The sequence below is a fragment of the Anas acuta genome, chromosome 4 (genome assembly GCF_963932015.1).
Source record: "Anas acuta chromosome 4, bAnaAcu1.1, whole genome shotgun sequence".
NCBI classification, from domain to species: Eukaryota; Metazoa; Chordata; class Aves; order Anseriformes; family Anatidae; genus Anas; species Anas acuta.
This window is the reverse complement of record NC_088982.1, coordinates 26398769-26419211: the sequence shown is the minus strand read 5'-3', so window position 1 is coordinate 26419211 and position 20443 is coordinate 26398769.

Genomic DNA, 20443 nt, shown 5'->3' with positions numbered 1-20443 from the left:
ATTCCTGCCTCTGTTTTAACTCAATTATAGAAGGAGGGGAAAAAAAAACACAACAAAAGCTTTCATTACAGTGACAGCCAGTTTTCGGAAGTGTCACCTTCCTACAAAATCTAAAGACTTCGTGTACCTAAATTCATGGGAAGCTTTCTTGTGCTGAGCATTTCTGATAATCTGGTCAGTACTACAGCTTGTGGACTGTGGCTGCATTTAAAGTAGTTGGAAAATGTACATCCAAAACCTTGGCACATGTATAGTATGGATCCTATGAAAGGAAAAGATGAGTTTGTAACCCATCGTTTGGCTGCTTGAGAACTCTGATGTTGCTGATGTGGAGAAAGGTTAGGAACCTGTGGTCAGAAAACGGATGAAGGAGAATGAGACTGCCTCTTTCAGAGATGATGCAGATCTTATGCTGGCTTATGCCACTTATGAAAATGCCCCCTAAACTCCTTTCCAAGTGGGAAGCTTAGGTATAGGCTGAGTGTAATGTGGAAGTCAACACCAACTGCAAATCCTGCCTGCAGAACAGCATCCTTAGTCTGTCCTAAGGTTTCTGATGCTGTGGCTGGAAGACTAGAAGGATTTGAGCTATAGCAGTGACTGCCAGCTGGGATGCATCCATCCTGCTGTGCCTCCAAACCATGCCGTGATGTATCAGGGCCCTCAGAGTACTGGCGACAGGATAGAAAATGCTCTCTTGGAGTACCCAATAGGGCAGACTGGAGGTGAACATCTTTCATCTTTCAGCTCAGCACAGCTGATACTGGCTGTAACAGCACTGAACATCCCAGAGGAGGATCAAGGTGTCCTGCACTTGTCTTCTCCTTACACATCTGCTAAATGCTCTGATATGGAGAGTAGTGGGACTGACATGAAAATGGGCTTGCTTAGTGCAGCTGCTTGGTACATATCCATGGTTTCTGTAGTTGTTTTCCTAGTCCTGCAGTGGTTTAGGAAAAAAAAAAAAGTCCAGCTGTACAAGCTCTGCTCCTGAAGCCCATTGTAGCAGCACATGGGCTTCCTCAAAAGCAAAATAGCATCTCCATTTTTTAAAGGCATAGTTATTTTGCCCCTATCAGTTGTCCTATAGCTTAAACATTGCAAAAGTTGCTTTCTTTTTGACTCTTCTTTTAAATTCCCTGTTATGCTGTGTATTTGTGAAGAAAATAACTGAGCTGACTCTCCCCTGCTGTCCCCCCGCTGTCTTATTTATGTTTTTAAAAAATAAGTTTCTTCACTGCACACATGGAGATCAAAGGCTGTTTTGCAAATTTGGGGAAGGCAGCAAACACAGCCAGTAATTGCTTTACTGAGTGGGGACTGGGGTCTAATAGGCCTGAACTTAGTCCTAGTAAAACCGTCTGTTGAGCAGGAGAAGGTATCCCTGTGCTGGGGAAGAAAGCTGAGCCTAGAGACTGTTAGACATTTTGCTGAGGTAGGGTAAGAGAGCTGAGGCTTAAGAGCTGCTTGTTAGCTATTTTAAAACTTCCTATGTACAGTCTCTAAACCCATGCTTCAGCGTGTCCTGCTCCTTTTTGCACTGTTTTGGTTCCTTCCAGACCTGTCCCTGGCTTTGCTCCCTTGCCCAGTGGATGAGCAGGGGACCAGTAGCTGCTGGGATGCTCCAGGACACTGGAGGGCCACGAGCCTGGGGAGGGAGAGCTGTGTTTTTTTTTTTGGGGGGGGAAGTGTTGCCGTGAAGACTCCTCCCCCTAGCTGCTAAAATTGGTTCATCTAATAAGCAATGTGGGGCCACACTTTCTCCTGCATTCTCAGATCATGGTGACCAGTGGGGCAGGCTGGGAGGTGTTAATTTCTGTGCTGGTAAATAATTCAAAATGTAATGGCTGTACCAGATGAGGAACCAAAAGAAAAGGGGAATTTCTACTGTGGCTACAGCAGGTGCTATAGCTGTCTGTCATTTTTAAGTTGGGGAAAGAAAAAAAAAAAAAAAGCTAATATTTACTGGTATTTTAATTAACTGTAAACTTTTCTTTTCCTGTGGAGCCCTGTCCATTGTAACCAAAGCATTTGCATTTAATCTTAGACCATTGTAAGAAATATTCCCAGTGAAAGATATGAAGCTTTTTGAAGTATTTTAATCTTTGTTTTCTGTAAAAGCTGTGGCATGCAGAAAATACCCTCTAAAGCAGCATAGTAGAGATGCTTCTTTAACACCCTCTTAGGGAAGACCCAAATCCCCTAACTTTTCTTTCAATAATTTATTACTTCTGCAATATGTGACTGTCCTAGATGCATGTTGCAAGAGTTTGTGCCATGCCAAATTCTGGTGTGTATCCCTTTGTATTGACCCATACCTTGGGAAAACCAGAAAGGAAATCAAAACAAGGGAAGCCTTGGAGTTGAGTTATTTTACATCATTCTTTGTGCACATTTTTGTTGCATGGAACAATGTGGCTGGAAGATTGGAAGAATCGGAGGTTAACTAAATTATTTGAATGCATATATTTAATGCTGGTCACCTGACTATACTAAAAAAAAACTGAAAAGGTGGTTTGATAGCTGTCAACTTGTTTTGCTATTGTGCAGCTTAACTGTTACCTTCCTGTATAATGAACATCTATGTATTTGGAAAATAAATCCATCTTGCAAGAAAGATTGTGCAAAAATTGTTCCTATTATACTCCAGTGTATATTGCTGATGTCAAATAAAATACAATTGTGAGAGTTCTTAAACGGTTGTCTTTCTAATTGTGGCCTGCAGCAGGAAGAGGAAAAAACATATCAAACTTCTTTGGTACAGATCCTCCCCTAGTGCTGGGATATTGATGTTAGTTAATGTGTCAGTCTACCTAATGGACAGATAAAGGGATGGGTTTCATCAGTAATAGGATGAATGATAATTTGTTGTATAATTTCTTAGGATGGCACACCAATTTACTGATGTATTGTTGTCAATGTGTCCCACCAGGTTAATCAGCTGAGAGGTAAACAAATTACCTTGCCTCTCACAGCAACAGAAACAAATAACACTCATGGTAGTGGTGCCCTCTTTCTCTCTCCTTTCTTTCTGTGAGGTGCTCTAACAGTTCTTACTCCTTGCCTTACCTGCCAGCAGTCCAGTTGTGAGCTGCTCTGCTTCATTACACGACCTAAAGTGATTTTTCTAATATTCTGTGCTTGGGCCTGATACAGCTCCCATGCATCAGAAGGCAGACGTAGACTTGCAGAAACTGTGTTTCAGTGAGGGTTGAAAAATACCTAGCAATAAATATGTGTAGGGAGAAAGATGTATGGAGAAATCATTTCAGTATGTGCAGTGGCCTGTGCAGGGCAGGGAGTGGGGCACCCTTATTTCTTTTGCTTAAGGGTGGTCAGGAACATCAAATCTTTTTTTGCAGGCTGAGATGAGAGCTGTCAGAATGGCTTACAGTGCTGCAAAGTGCTGTAATTGCTGCTTGCTTCAGGGACAGATTTTGACACCAAGAAATCTGCTGTGTTTGACAACCACAGTTATTTCTTAGATTTGGGAGATTCTGCGTCTCTTTCTCCTGGCTTCTGTGGGTGTACTTTTTAAGCCTGATGCACAAACTTGTTGTTTGGGCTGCTGCTGCCATTTAATGCTATATGGCATGATGCTACCCCACATCACGTTTTATTAATGGCACTTGTATCGATTTGGCAGGTGATTCTGCTGTCAGGCTGCTTGTAAGGCCTGTTTAGCATCCCAGTTGCTGTTGGCTTCAGAGGGTGATGGGATCAGATCTTATGCAAGTCAGAGCTCTGTCTCCTGGCAGTGTAAAAGGAGTTCAGTATGCAGCCTGAAAGCAGTTGGGAACTTTTCTCTGGGCTGGTGTAAAGCACCTCCTAAATTCATTATTCACAGCTGTGAATGCCTTAGTGTGCAGGGCTTGAGTGTGATTCGTGTTTCTTGAGAGCACTGGGGTCCATTCCTGGTAGGCAGGAGCGTGAAACTTCTAAGTTTCTTGGTCTGGTTTGAAGAAGGAAATTGAGCCTGGGTTTGTTATGTGAGTAGTCTGTCTACAGGCCTGTGAAAAACCTGATGCTGAGCTGGAAGTGGGTGCTCTCAATTCCCATTAAAATGTTCTGCTTTTTTACATAGAACCCAATCCTTCTCATAAAGGAAAAACCACAGTTTGGGACTTAGTTGGGGGAGTCAGGCTCTATCTTTTTCCTGCTGCTCTTCTCTGCTCTTCTCCTCCTTCCTTTCTGCAGGGCTTGGTCTCACAGATGTGTTCTGGGATGCTTTGTTGGAACAGTCCCGAAGAAGAGAAGTGTAAGTATGCCATTAACATAATAAAAAGCCCTTGTCTCAGATCTTGAATATCACTGTTCATCTACTGAGTAAACTCTGACCTGGAATATAAAAGTAAAATGAGCTCAGCATGTTAGCTCATGTGAGATGATGAGAGTAAAGTTGTCCAAGATACCAACCAGGCAACAGCTGCAGATATAAGTGAACGAACACCTAGGAATAGGGCAGATGTGACCCACGTGGCTTTTCATAGCTTACATGAGAAAGACACAGAGAGATAGGCAGTTGTACTCACATCAACGAAGGGAGAGAGCACAGCTGACTGAGGCTGGAGGTAAAGGTCGGGAGAGAATGAAGGAGCCATCCTAGTGTGAGAGCAGGAAGGAACTGGTTGTGGATGGATGTTAATAGATGATGATGAAAACAAGAGCTGGTGTGGTAAAGCCAGCATGATTTAGATAAATTATTTAATAATATTAAATGAAACATTATAAGGTTCACTTCATTGGAAAGTGAGGCTGAAGGGTAGCCTTTAAGAGGAGCGGAGGACTTGCCTGTATTGCTGAGCTGGCTTTAATGCTGACGAAAGCCTTTGGACTGGAATTACACCACTGCCCTGGGGGATGTTTTGAAAGGAATCTCTCTGGAAAACCAGCAGGCTATAAAACTGCTGGAACAAGATACCAAAGGCATTCTAAGATGGGAAATGTATCCAAGCTTATTCTGTGGTATTTATTTAAATTTTGGCTATGTTTCCTATATGACATTTTCTGCTTGGTCTGTGGAGATTTTTACTTTCTGAGCTGAGAAAATTTCACTTCTAACTACAGAAAATTCATTAAAAATGTATTGAAGTATTCTCTTTTTCAGATGACAAGAAGCTGAATAAAGAGAGCTCCTCACTCTGAAGTGTCATGCACAACATTAAGAGAGCATGCCAAAACAGCACGAACAACTCGGTTCTTCCCAGTGTTGTACCTACTTCCCCCCCCCCCCCCCCTCCTTTTTTTTTTGTCTTCCTTTAACTGATTGCAGACTGAGGTACTTCTTATGTCCTTTTCTTTATAGGCTAATGGTTAGAGATCTTGTCCATAAAAGACCTTCAGATACTCCTGCCCAGTTTACAACTTGCATATTACTGCATGTTCCCAGATTCCATGGAGTAATTAACCATAACCACTAGTCCGTTACAGCAAAGGAGAAGCTCATGGGGTTCCTTGAAGCATACTGGAATGTGTTTTGCTTTAGAAGTTTATCCTGGATCATGAATGAGCAAAGATGTGTGATTCAAATACACTTTTCATAGTATTTCTGGGTCCCTTGCTGGAGGAACACACACACACAGGGAGCCAGGAACCAGGTAGCATTGTAGGAGTCTGTACCTAAAGTCCCTATGTATATTGCTGGAATCAGCCCTCAATGCTGTTAAGATAGCAGCTGATAAAAGCAGCTTATGGCCTGTTTCAATATGAGAAGTAGACTGAAATCAACTGAAAAGATAACTTTCAGGGTTAAGCTTTATGTGGGTTGTATAGACATAGAAACAGATATAGGAGCACTATCTTTTCCCCCATAGTAATAATAATCATAATAACGAATAATTTTTGCTACTGCATTACAGCATTCTTTATTATTATTAATATAATTTATTTTTATTTTTTTTTTACCATGCAATTTACTTTGATTTCTTTATTTAATCACCTTAGTTTTTTTGTTTTGTTTTGTTTTTGTTTTATGGAAATCTAGTACATCTGTAAGACAGTTTGGGCTGGAAGTTGTGCTTGTGGTTTTTCTAAATTTCTGGCTCTTCTAAACTTCATTGCACCTTTGTTATGTGATTCATTGTGGGTTATGAAGCAGTGTGGTGCCTTGGAGATGATGTGTGTAGGCTCTTCTTGGTATGTGGGATTCCTTGGGGCTGCAGAAGCAGGACCCTGATCAGCACACAGGAGGATGTCTGATTCCATGCTCTCCATGTGGCTCCCAGCCTCTTTAAGCACTCTGTTGTCTGTGAGTTTCTCCTTCTGGAATTAGCCCTGAAACCCCTTTTTAGTATGCTTTAACTTCAGCATGTAAGATTGAAATAAATATCACTTTCACAGAGCAAATCTGATAACTTTTATCTGTGAATTTGAGAAAAGACCATAACTGTTCATAAATGTAGCTTTGCAAGTAAGGAAATGGCATGTCTGCTCCACTTCTCTAACTATAAGCCTCTTATTCTGTGTTTTCAAGAGCCTGGGATCCTATAAGCATCGTCAGCTTTGATAAGGTGCCTCCTCCCATGCTTTCTGAAGGTTGTTACAGTACTGGCTGCTTTTGAAGGCGTGTAGCTCTGATCAGAGGGACTTGGCCAAGGGAAGGAGTAAAGGAAAACACCAGGCCTTCTGCTGATATAATACCTGAAGCTGTGCAGAAAGTATGAGTGTTTCAGAGCCATCTTTGAGGCAGTGGCTGAGTTTCACAGGTACAGGCAAACTAGCAAGAGCAAGTGGCTTTAGTGAATTATCTGTTGATTTTTTATTTTTTTTGTTTTTATTTTTGATTTTTAAGTTGCTGTCAGGCTATACAATAGAAACTGTGACACTGAAAGATTTTGTGCATCTTGAAAACCTAATTCCTGACAGAAATACTTAGCTGAGAAACATAGGGATGCAGCTTTTTAGAAAAAGTCAGTTCCTACCATTTAATGTGTAAACCCAAATTCCCAGTGTTCTTAATGGATTTTACTTATTCTTAAATTATAATTTTAATTCACTTGACTTTTATCTAGTCTTCCTGTAGTAAAATGAATTGATTGCACCCTAGACAGTTAGATCCTTTGCTCTTTTATTATCTGCTAAAAGTTCAGTAAATACTGTCCTTTTACTCAGCCTATTATAAGGGATTTAATATCATTGGAACAGGCAGTTACATAATAATATCCACTTAACTAGATTAGCTAAGTTGTCAGTATTGATGCTTCTGAATATGTTTACCTATTGTTTGTTTTCAGTGTTATAAACTTGCGACCACTTGCAGATCACTGTATCTGATAGATTTTTTTTTTTTTTTAAAAAGTATGCTTCATCTTGCCCTTTTTTTATAGGTTGTTGTCAATGAGCTGCACTCTAAAATATGAGTTATTAGGCTGCTTTGTGTCACTGACAAATAAAAATCACATTGGCATAAATGACCAACCTGCTATTGCAGGTGGTGATGGAGAGAGAAATTGGTTAGCAGATTCTGAAATCTGGGTGACATCTGTCTGCTGAGAAAGGCTTGGAAACAGATAGTCTTAATGTATTGTTCAAATGTCTCTCCAAGTCATCTGTGGGCAAAGCCTAGTAATTAGGTACATCAAAACTTAGACATGAAAATTTGTGTTGACATTCTGTATCTACATCTTAAACACTTAGCCAGCAAGTACTTGCTGTATTTACTGAAGTGCTTGGTGGGAATGGAAAAACAATGGACTTATATAAATGCTCTCAGGAAGAGGAGAGATCTGCTTTTGTCAGAGACAAAACCGCAGGAGCTGTTCTGGAAATATGAGACCAACACAATTCGCTGAACAAATGCACTTTGGCAACATTGGTTTCAGTGTCACTAATTTTATGTCTTTTTTTCTCACAAGTATGTTGTGGAATATAGGTCTTGCTAAAATGTTTAAATTATGGATGTGAAGACTTGCACTGAACTCCAAACAAGATCCTTGGTTAGGTATCTAGACTCTGTCCCAGCCTATGCTGTGGTCTGGTTGTTTGATCAGATGGGCAGAAATGTCCTGTGGCAGTGATAGGTTGCAGGTGCTCAAAGCAAGAGCTGTGGGAATGAGTCTGAGTGCTCCCTTGGGTGAAATGGCCTTGTTTCATGCAGCATGATTTATTGTTACTTTGTTCACATGAAAGTCAAATTCATTGAGTAAATTATCTTATATAATGTGAGCATATCTTACTTCCATTATCATAAGGTCAGGGTGTGCTAAATTGAGCAAATCAACCAAATCTTTACTTAATCATGCGCTTAATTTGGTGTCATGGATCTTCCTCAAGAGTATTTGTTATGTACTTGCAAATGCATTGCTGCCTCATTTCTATAGTAGATCTTTCCTTTTCTCAATATTCAGTTAACACACATTACATTAATGTCTTTAAATTAGGTGCATCCACAAGGAGTTAATTCAGGCTACAAATAGATTTGTATCATATTATTAACATGTTTGTTTAAAGATTTTCTAGGGAAACTTGTATAGAATAAAACATTTTATGGGAGTCATAAAGAAATGAGAAAATTACAGAAGATATTTGTGCTGGAGCTACTGAAAAGTGAGGTGCAGATTCCCACAATGGGCAATGTACAAAAAGTACAGTAGTACAAGGCCAAGAGGTTTAATCTCAAAGACCTCCCCGCACCAACTTTTTTTGTTGTTAGCCTTTGTTCCATGTATTCTTTCTGTTTCTTTCCTTCTCTGCTTTTCAATTCCTTCTTTCTTTTGTCCAATGTTCCTCCCAGATCTCTCTTCATAACTGATTCCCTCAACTAACCTAATAATTGACTTCAATGGGACTTGAGGGTGTGTTCAAGTGCTCTCCTGAAGAAGGATGCTCTAGTTAATCAGGACTGAAATTGTCTGTGAAGTAAATAACATTTATGAAGAGTTTTCAGAGTTATGAATAAATTCAAGAACATTTTTTTATGTTTATTTTGTCACAAATGACTTCATTCATAAATTGTTCAGGCAGCTAGATAAACCTTTCTCAGTTACTTGGTGTGCAAGAGAAAAAAAAGCAACTTACATATTCACTTGGGAGCTTTTGTTGGCATCCTCCAGTACAGTAGTTACACTTTGTAGTCCAGTGTTTGGACAGCAAATCAAAGGCATAGTTTTGTTTCTTTATTGATTTTGTTTCTTTCTGATTACATCTGTACTAAAAATTTAATGCCTGACCTAGTTTCTGAACTGGTTTTGGCTCAGACCAGTTAGCCAGGTGGTTCCAAAACACAATCTGGGAGTTAATGATAGAAGCTTTCTCAATACAGTGCCTTCTTTCACTGGAAGGCAAGAGACATTTATGGTGTTACTCAGTCTCAGCAACAGGCAAAAGTCCTGGGCAGGTTTAGCCCTGTAGTATAGGTGCACCAGGATGCAGCAGGGCACAGAAGACTCCTCATGTTCCTTAATTAAAGGACAGTAATTTTACCTAGTCATTAAGGGGGTAAAAGCAGCAAAGGAGCTTCTTTGAATTGAACTGTGAATGTATGGAGGGATTATGCAAACTGTGTTTGTGGAAAAGAGACTTTTTAAAAAGCAGTTACGTAGGACTATCCCACAGGGTTATAATAGTTCTAGCTGAAGGTCAAATTTAACTACTATTAATGACATAGGGTGACTTTAATAACTATATTTCAATATGAAATGACGTGTATTACTGCAGTTTGGTCCTTTGCAAATGTATTCTTTTGTCTAGGAAATAACCGTAAGGCATTCCTCAGTAAAGCCATTTAGCATCTCAAGCATCACATATAAATGATCTTGCTGGTACCATCACATGTGATCTTCACAGCCTGTGATCACATCCAAGTGGTAGCATACAAATAAATCCCCTCAGACATAGCTCAAATTATTCCACCAGGACTGAGATAAAGTGATAGCTCCATGAATCATCACCCACATGGCTGAAGCATATGTATTCTGGATATAATCTGCTCTCAGTCTTTCAGATCTGACAGCAAACAGTCAATCCTTCTGGCCCCTGTGTGCAGGTGGCTGATATCACTGTCTTCTTGCAGATCTTCTTGCAGGTCTCTTGAGTCCATGTTATTGTCATTAAATGTAAGGGAATCACTGGAGTTTGGATCTGGGATGTTTCATAGAGCTTGCTTTGACCAAGACAGATGGTATCAAAATGAAATTATTACAAATTATAATGTTTATTATAATGTTTATATAATGTCCATTATAATGTTTAGGTTTCTTCTGCATTAAAGAGATTTACCTAGAAACAGAAGACACTGAAAAATAAATCTGAAATAGTTAAGTTTATATATCATCAAAACCAAAGTTTTCAAATTTTCCATGAGAAAAACAAAAAAAGGAGTTTTGTCCAGTTCTGGTAGAAAAAGATTGATAAAAGCCACTGGGTAGGGAAGTGCATGCCATGTTTTAATTAATTCTAGTTACTTGTTCTAATGAAAGAATTTCAAGTGAAGGGTTGTATCACCTTGCAGACTCACATTTTTAGTACTGACAATGGAAAAAGTGGTGGAGAAAGATAACATTCAAAATGTAGTAAAAGGAAGATGCCTGAATTAAGCACAATTGTTCCACTCCATTGACCATTTGCACAAGTCTTTGGACTGCACTACAGAGACAATATGGCTCTGTATCCTGCCCACCTTGAGGCGGGAAGAGATCAGGAGGAGAGATCAGGTAAACAAGAATGATTCCTGATAAGGTTATACCCCGATGAAGAGCTTCAGTTTGAGTAATGGTGTTTTCTTCCTTTCTGGTAGATAGCCATGGACTAGAGTTGTTGTTACTTTGTTTAAAGTCAAAGAATGGGATTGTGTAAACCAGTATCATCTGTATGTTTTTTGTTGCTTGTAATGTACTTATTATTATTATTTAATAGTTGAATGGCTATGGCTGGTATGAGCAGAACTGAACCAAAGTTTAGGCATGTAAGCATGGATTTTAAAGAGGAAAATATATTTTATATGTTTGGCTGAGTCAGAACCTCAGATAAATTTGGAAATAAACCCATAAAAACAATATATAATTACAGATCAATTGCCAGAGTTTTGAACTCCCTGATACCTGATACTGTTCAATATAATGACAGTGATATTTCTGGCAAATTTTCTGACTAATTCCACAGAAGTATCAGATGTGAACTTTTTTTTTTTTTTTTTTAAGAATTCTGTGTTTTGTAGCTCTGGACTTCTGAATAGATCCAACATATCCAGCATGCAGCATGCTTGGTACTGCAGGTATCAATACCTGTTATTAGTAATAAACAAAAATTTTACAATGGAAAATGTCTTGCAAGAAGTAAGGAATATAAATGTCTAATGGCATTCTGGATAAAGAATTTCATTCTTAGGTGAAGCTGGAAAAAAATAATCAGCTTTAATAGCAAATTAGTAATGGAGAAATAACATATCTTGGAAGTCAATTTTTTAGAGCATTTTCTATATCCAAGACAAAATTTAGAGCCAAGGAAATTAAAAAAAAAAAAAAAGGCAAAACCAAAAAAGCAAACCAACCAACAACCACCATGAAATGGCAAGAAATGTGATAAAATGTGAAGAAGTGGGACTATAAAAGTTACCTCAGCTGGAACTAACATTTCATAGTCTGAACTGAATAGCTATAACACACTATTGCAGTGCACTGAAAATATGTTAGTTCCCATCTGGAAAGTTGCAGTGATTGCACTTTTTAAAAATTTCCTTCTAACAAGAAGCAATTTTGCAATCTCAGCTCTGGCAGAAATTATCAAGATGAAATGCTTCTTTACCTTTACTTAAATGATACATTATGCAAATTGAAAACAGCAATTTAAGGAAACAATTACATAAAGAGAGCAGCTTTCCCGATTCTTGAACAGGAAATGGTAAGGGATAAAAAAAGCTAATCCTAAATGCTGTTGACTTCAAGTTATTATAGGAAAAAAAGCTTGATACCTTTCTTCATTTCAGGACTTCCTGGTTCAGCAGTCACTGATAAAGACAGTCCTTGTATAACATCCCTGATGTGAGGCCCTTTAAAAGCTGAGAACAAATAAGTGAAGTTGTACTCCTACTGACAACTTAAAAAATGAAGCTACTGCTGTTGAAAAGGTGTAGCTATAGCAAACGAGTTACTTCAAGGGCAGAACTGAAATCGGACTCTTACCCTGATTTAAATTAATTTTTTATATTTATCATCTTCTAAAGGATTCACACTCTTTGCTTATAGTGTCAAACAGCCCAATGCTCACTGATCGTGTGCCTGTTGGTGAGGTCCCTGCTGAACAGTGGAAGGCCTTCTGGCATTGGATAGACTGTGTGGAGTAGATTTGACCCCATTAGGACCTTGTGTGGTTGCTGGCATTGACAATGGCTGGGATTTCATGGGACCTTCCTGATTTCTTCCCTGAGGATGCCTCTCTGCCTATTAGATTAATCTGTGACTTGGCCCAGAGTCTGTTATCTCCAAACAGAAAATCTTGGAAGATAGCTGGAAGTGCACTGCAGGCAGAAAACTCATTTTGAAGAAGCAACCCAGTTTTCCAAGGTATCCAATCCTCATGATGCTTTACATCCAGAGGCAAGATAGAAACCACTCAAACCTGGAAGCATCCTGGGCTTAAGCAAGCTGCAGGTGCATGTTTTTCCCTCAAAATTTATCTGTGTCAGGCTTTAAAACTGAGAAGATGGTCAGTGTCTTTAGGGTTGGGGAAAAAATTAATGCTCAGGTGGTGACAATACTGTGCCCCACTTCAGGAATATGGTGTGTGCACAGATCCACCTCATTGTGCACTTTAGTGGTTTTCAGCATGTGTTTTTGTTATCATGACTTTATACTCTCCCTGGACTTTCTGTATGCATAGTAGCTTTTGGTCTTCTACTTTTTTTACAGTGATTCAAACTCACAAGTTGACATTCATACAGTGAGGGAGACCTCTGACTTGGGAAAAACCTGCTAGCTGATATTGTGTTCAAGCATAGGAACCTCTGTGGACTTTGGGCAGTTTATGGCATCAGCTTTTCTTTTTAAATAATCTGTATCAGAAATGTTCTAGTATTCTTGATCCTGCCTAAGATCTATGTCTGGATTAGGTGGTCTTTTAAATTCCATTTAAGGTAAAATCCGATGTATTTCATCTATTTCAGAAAACAACAACAACAAAGTTTCTATTTTTATTTATTTATTTATTTATTTTTAATATAGCTCCTTATCTTTCTTTAATGTTTACATCTTTGTTACAAGGACTGCTGCTACAATGTCTTTGTTGCACAGTGTGACTTGGTGACTGGTGAGTTATATGTCTAGTCATTATCTAATTGTGTTCAGACTCCATGTCTGTCAATTCAGTTTTCTTAGGTAAAAATAGAACAGTAATATGATTTGTACAAAACAGACCAAAAGAGTAATTTATTTTTTTTAGTAATAAAAAGTTATTTTTGAAAAAACCTTTCTTAGATAATAATGCTCTAAATATTGCCTTTAGTTTTTAACTGTGCTGCAGCTTAGCTTTACCTCATTGAAATATGTGTGACATAGTGGAGAGAGGTGTGACCAAAACAATGTCACTCACAAAGGCAATTCATATGATGTCATCCATTCTCTTCTAAAGAGGTAGCTAAAAAATTTCCTGCTCTTCTCATTTTGCCAGCCCTCCACCTGCACACTTCTCTGAATGATTGTCAGCAGTAGGGTGACAGAGAGGGCTGTGATGTAAGGCAGCTGTGATGTCAAAGAAGCACAACTTGCAGATGTGAAACTGTGAAACAGTGTGTTACTGTCAGAGAATCATAGAATCATAAAGTTTGGAAAAGACATTCAAGATCATCTAGTCCAACCATCACCCTACTATCAAGGTCACCCACTAAACCATGTCCCTAGGTACCATGTCCAACCTTTCCTTGAACACATCCAGGGACTCCACCACTTCCCTGGGCAACCCATTCCAAGTAAAAAATTAATATGAATAGTATGAATATTTGGAGCAGCGGAATAAGCCTGGACCCTGTCAGCTCAGAAAAGACAGCTACGTTGTACTTAGGTGATGGCTGTTACTTGGCTACTGACATAACTACATACTAGGTAAGGGACAAGAAGAGGTGAGGTGTATTAGCATCATATTTTCTTGGAAACATATTAAACTGCTATACAAACAGCAGTTTGTTTTTAGTTAGTATTGTGTTTATTATTATAAGATGTATTATTTAGGGTCATGTCTGTGTTGTCTTTATTTAGGGTTAGGTGCCAGAGCCTCTTAATAGATAACGGAACTTGATTTTATTAGATAGATGTTTGCATATAATTGTCTGTTCTTTGGTCTTCCCTCTTCCTGTTTGTACTAGTATTTCGTTGCTTCTGTCATTGGGCATACCTTTGCATACAGAGGTAGTGTGGTAAGCACTGAAAACACAGTAAAAGATCTGGTGATAGAATACATCCTTGGATTGAATTAACGTGTCAGTACTCTAGATTTTGTGAGAACAAAAGTAGGCCTATAATTAAGATGTTCAATTTGCAGACTAAACTATGAGAGACAATGAGTGAAGAAAACTGAGCTGAAGACAAAATTGAACTAAGCTCAGAAAATGATGTGAAGATGATGCCTGAGGAAAGAAAGTCTTGGGATCCAAACTATTGTGGAAAATGTCTCCAGATATTTTTAAGTGTAAAAAAAAAATTGTCAGAAAGGATTTGGGGAAGTATGTAGAGTAGGCAGTCATATGGTTAAAGAAGGCCTGAGAATTTAAGCAAAGTACCTTGGAGGTTAGAAAATGAGTGGGAAAAGAGAATTACAAGCAGTCAACATGAATTAATTATTGAAAGGGAATTAAAACAAATAGAGGGGTTTGTGCTAAGTAAATAATGACAAGATAACGATACTTTACAGTATTGTATTAAACCAGTATGGAGATGGAGAAATAAATAGAACAATAGAAATGGAGAGTTGTATTGAAATAATATATATGAATATAATCATGAGAACAAAGTATCTGTCCATCGGCAAGGACTGAAATATCAGTCTGTGGATTAGAAGAACTTCATGTATAATTTCTGGGAGTTAAAAATTGTAGGTGAAGATAATGAAGAAAGCATCAGTAAGGGTTCTGTGACATCTTTGTGAAACAGGAAAGAAGTACTGTGGCTTCATGAAGTACCACAAAAAGTTGTGAGGAAGGAACCTTCAGCCACAGGCAGAAAATAAAGATTACATTTGCAAGAATTAAGGCACTATTAAAACCAGCATAGAAAAGATAAGAATAATAATGATTTTGATTGGCTAAATCTAATTGATTGTTAAAAGGATTTACTAAGTGGACAAGGGTAAGAAGGAAAGAAAATGAGTAAAGTAGGTCCATTAATTTTCAGGAAGCTAATGGGTCAGAAAAAATATCTGAGAATTCAGGTTCTCTAATAAAAATATAATAATAATAATATAAAAGGATGTTGAACTCCATAAGAACAGCTTGTTTAAATTAGCTTTTCTCATTTCTATGTTTCCAACAGAAAAATCAAATGGAGGTTTTAAAAAAAAAAAAAAGAACATGATAATTTACAAATTCAAAATATCTTAGAGTCTATAAGTAATAAAATTATACAGATATACCTGTTTAGATTTGAACAGGAAGAGATCATTGCTTGTATGTGCTCCACCTCCAATTGAGAAACTACGTAATTGTGGTAGGAGCATGTTGTACCTGAGCTAAAAGCTCTTCTGGGACATGATCTGCCTGCTGAAATGGTGGTCTGTTACTGGAAGAGTTCCCTCTGGCACTTCTCCTGTGAATGTTACCTTCTTTGAAATGTATCTGATCCAGAGTGAATTATGCAAATGATGAAACCTGTTTGAAACAGACTCCTTTCAAGATGTTGGTGAATGAATGGCTGATTCCTTGAGACTTGGGTGGGGGATAGATTTTGAACTATATACATTGAAGCAAACATACAGAAGAGTAGGAGGGTACCACTGTGGATTTTGGGGGGCTGTCAAAGTGATTTGAGCACCTCCATGTTTTGAGCGTTGCTTAGTGTCATTATGCTGGGAAAAAATGGGTTGGATAAGCTCTGTTGTGGGGCCTGCCTACCTCTTCTACAGTATATCTATCCTTTAGCTCAGATCTGTAGTTTCCAACACATCAAGAGCTGTTAACCTGATTTTGCAGCCTTCCCTTAAAAAACAAAAACAAAACAACAACAACAAAAAAAAAGACAACAAACAAATTGTAAGCTCTTTCAGCAGTCTTGATTTCATTAGCGGGGGATGTCTGGTTAGAGATCTGACAGATCCTGGGGCCAGAAGTAGCATAATCACCTTAATACCAACTCCTTCCATCTAGATGTAACCTGAGGGCCCCATTCTCAGTCATGCTTGGAAAGGTACATGTGGAACCCTAGACTTTCACCCAAAGACCTGACAGGTTGTTCACTACTTTTTTGTTATTATGTTGTTTATCTTTTCTTCTGTAAGCTATTCCTCACTCAGTGTTCACTGCTGTGTAGTATTTTCCTGTTCTGCAGTGTCACGCCAGCCTTCATCTCTCCTGTCCCGTGTGTCTGTCAGTGCTCTATGTATGTCTCCGTTGCTTCTGTAACTCTGTGATCTTTCTTCCCCTTCTCCATGCCTTGTACCACCCCTCGTCTAGTCAGATGCAAGCTGATCATAGAAATCCTTATGTTCCTTTGTTTGAAGCACCTCAGCAGTGTTATCCACTTTTTTCTTTCTGCCTGACAATTACGTTCATTGCTCTGTCATCCCAGTCAGTGGGAGTACAAGAACTAGCAACATCCTGGCATTCTTGTTGAAAGCACGCGCTGGATAGCTTTTTCTGTCACGATGTTCAAAGCAAACTTCTACTGCAATGCAGCTGTTTGAGCTCTGCCTGCTCTTGGTACTATTTTTGTTTGCAGTTCAATCCATTTTCTTAAACCTCTTTTTGTAAAGCAGATACATGCTGCAAGCTGATAGCTATTCAGGGAAAAGCATAATCCCTAGGAGCTGCCTGCCTTGGCAAACATGCATATGTTTTTCAGTGTGTCAACAGGCAGTTGTTCACGCAGTGTATGTTACCTCAGTTTCTATTAGTCTGTCCCAATGACTGAATAATTCTTTTGTTTGCCTTCACCTAAGGAGGTTGTATGGATATCCAAAAGGGCAAATTCAACTGTGCTGAAATCCATGCAGCCCCAGGTCAAATGATTTATAGTTATTCAACCTCTTATGCACTATTAAGATATTAACAATTTCAGAGCCAGGATCATCCAATTGATAGTACTCCCATAAGCAATCCCATTCATTAGCTCTTATTTCCTATTCCCCTGCCACAGTACATTCCTACCTCAATACAACAGCTTGTCTCCATATCCTCAGGAGAAAAGCTACTGCTCTGCTGTTTTCCCCAACCAAGATCGTTTCAAATTAAAGTCTCTTGCTATATGAACACCCAGGGTCTCATCTGTAATCATCCTTCAAAACTGCAGTTTACTCTGTAATTAACTTGTAACTATATGGCTCATACAGGGTATGAATGGTTCAGTTCTTCATGCAAAATGCTCTGATTTGTGAAAAGGTGCCTTTCTCATCTTAGCCGAGTTATAAACACGAGAAGATAACGGATAAATGAGACATTTCTCTACCTCTTTCAAAGAATGAATGCTACAACGGATCTTTTCATATCACGTCTGGAAGTGTTTTTCTGAAACAAAGTGGCTGTTAGAGTATTTTAAATAATTAGATAACATGGCTATAAATAAGTGCTGCAGTCTGGCATGGAATGATTATGTATTATATATCTGAATGGAACAAATCCAGATATCAATTAGCGATGGGTTCTGTCAATTGAATCCTTGGCAGTGTTGGTACTAAAACAGATATTGCAGTTTAAACAAGTACTGTGATACTCATATACATTTTATTTTATTTTATTTTATTTTTATTTTATTTTATTTTATTTTATTTTATTTTATTTTATTTTATTTTATTTTATTTTTTATTTTATTTTTGGAGGCTGTGTGTTGCCCCTCCCTCCCTACTATGCTAAGGTCACATCTGCAGCTGATCAGAAATTGCAGATAGTCAAGATTTCACCCTAAGATGCCATGCAAGGCCCTGGCATGCTTGAGTCTTTCCCTCTGAGTTATATTTATTTTGTTTTACATATTACAGCTGTTTCTTCCATCCAGTCCCCTCTGGGGTTCAGCCATGCACAGAACACTCTGCTGCATTTTGTATTTTGCTGGGGAGGGTAGGAGAAGATACAGGTTATGAGAACAGAAAATGTGAGAAGGGCACTCTACAATATGCCTTTTATGTATCTCTCAGTTAGATCATTCTGCCAGACAATATTAAGAAGCACAGGTGGTGGGGAAGATCTCAGGCATTTAAAAGGCTTCCTCTTCAAGAAAAAGAGGAGCTTGCAGCAGAAAGAGAAGTTTAGGAGTTTGATTTTAGGGGGAAATATTAAGGGATGGAAGGGGGTGAATAAAAGCAAATGAGACTCTTTATTTTGAAGGATCTAGAGGCCCTGCACTCCCACCTAAAGAAGGTCAAATGATTTTCTTGTGTTGACATTAAGGGGAATTGATATGGTCCTTGCTTTTGGTGAAAAGTGAGACATTTGGGGATTTTCAATTCAAGTAGCTGTGATATTACTGAGCTGAATGGAAGAACGCATGAATAAGACATCCCTACTGCTGTCTCCTTCTGTTATGGCAGGTACCATAGCCCATGCACTGGCATTATCCTGCCAATAGGAAGAAATGTGGGGGAAGGAAGGTGGAGGTAGAACCTGGGCCAGGAGCCTCAGATAACCCACGCCCGTTCTCACAGAGAGCCCAGCAATATCTATCACTAATAATTCTGGAGTAACATTACAGTGAGAGTAGGATGCCATCTCCCTCTGAACGTGGCTATTTTGATGGCTTTGGCTGTGTTTGCAAAGCTCTGGTATCTTAAAGAGCGCAAACATCTAGTTTGTCTCTTTGTTTTTCCCTTAGTATTCACAGTTTGCTCTGGGTACTTGCAGCGCTTAGGAAGAATATCAGTCTGATTTGTTGCCTGCAAGAGAGTCTAATTAAAACAAGAGAGCAGGATGGGAAGTGATGACACACAGTGCAGCTGAGCTGCTCCCAAAGCTGAACATGGCAGCTGCAGTTTTCGTCATTTGCAAAGCCTCAGCCAACACGTTGGCCCACAGAGTTAAAATAAATGTCTAATTATGTTGTTTAATCATTTCAGTTCCAAATTCATGCTTGCAAAGTATTGCAAAAGACAGGAGAGAAACAGTGTGAGAGCTGTGATCATGGCAGTGGCCTGCCAATAAATCAGAAATCACAATGTTTTTTCTGAGGCAGATTCCTCCCTTTCCCTGGCTGGTGGTCAGGCTGCAGAGGAAGGGAGGTGTGTGTGTCTCGACCAGGGTGAAGCCCTCTCCCCATCCCTGTCTCTTAGCAGTGACTCACAGCACTGTTTGTCAGCATGATGCTAATTAGTTGCTGAGCCGTGAAATACTGCAAGTGCTAAGAGAAAAGACAGGAAAAGACTTCAAAGGTGTTTGCCATTTTCTTTTTATTCATAACCATATTGTGAAGCTATAAAAGAAACATCTAATCACTGCTGCCTGGATCCAATAATTTGTTGTGTGTGGAGAAAAGTTGCTCTGGGATATTTTGGGGTGGGGTGGTTTTGAATTCCTTCTTTGCTTTCTGGGAGGGACCAAATGAGAATCTCTTCATTGAGTCTAGTGGGTAAAGGTGGGCACGGTGTGTCAGGTGTCAGGTAGAGGGACCGAGATCCCCACCTCAGAGCAGCCTCTTAGGAGGTGAAATGTATTATGTCCAAGTCCAGTTTGAGGCACAAGGAGCCCCTTTTTGCCCACAGCCTAAGCAAATGTTCTAGAATAAAGTGATAAGGACAATTAGTGCATACATCTCTCTGTAGCTCTAGCCCATACCTACCAAATTATTTGCCAGTAAAGACAATGCATCTAGATTAATGGAAGTGTTGCATATTCATTAAGCTGTTTGTGAATCAACAGTCCATCTAGATTATTGCTACAAAGAACACCAGGAATAAGGTGACTTTACGCACAGGAATGGTTCCCAGTGGTCATTCATGTTAACTTAAGCAGTAGCCCACTATAACTGCAATGTGTTATCTTTAATTTGCCATTTTTCAAATAGCTCAATTGCAGGAGATTGTTGAAAAAGCTGCCAAAAGGTAGGAAAAAATGTCCTTATGAAAAAATTTCTCATTTTTTCCTAAGTTTACTTGTCTTCTCTTTTCCTTGTGCTAAAGGTCTTCCTTTCCCCAGTTGTGGAAATTCTGCACAACGTGAATGAGGATTACTGCAACAGTCAGTGCCTCACTCACTATTAACCTGTGTGACAAAGAGGACATGCCTGAACTGTTCAGAGAATACTTACAGTCAACAGTTTGCAGTCATCAGAATCATGACTAATGCCCAAATAAACTGTGACTGCAGGTGATGAACTTGTTGAAC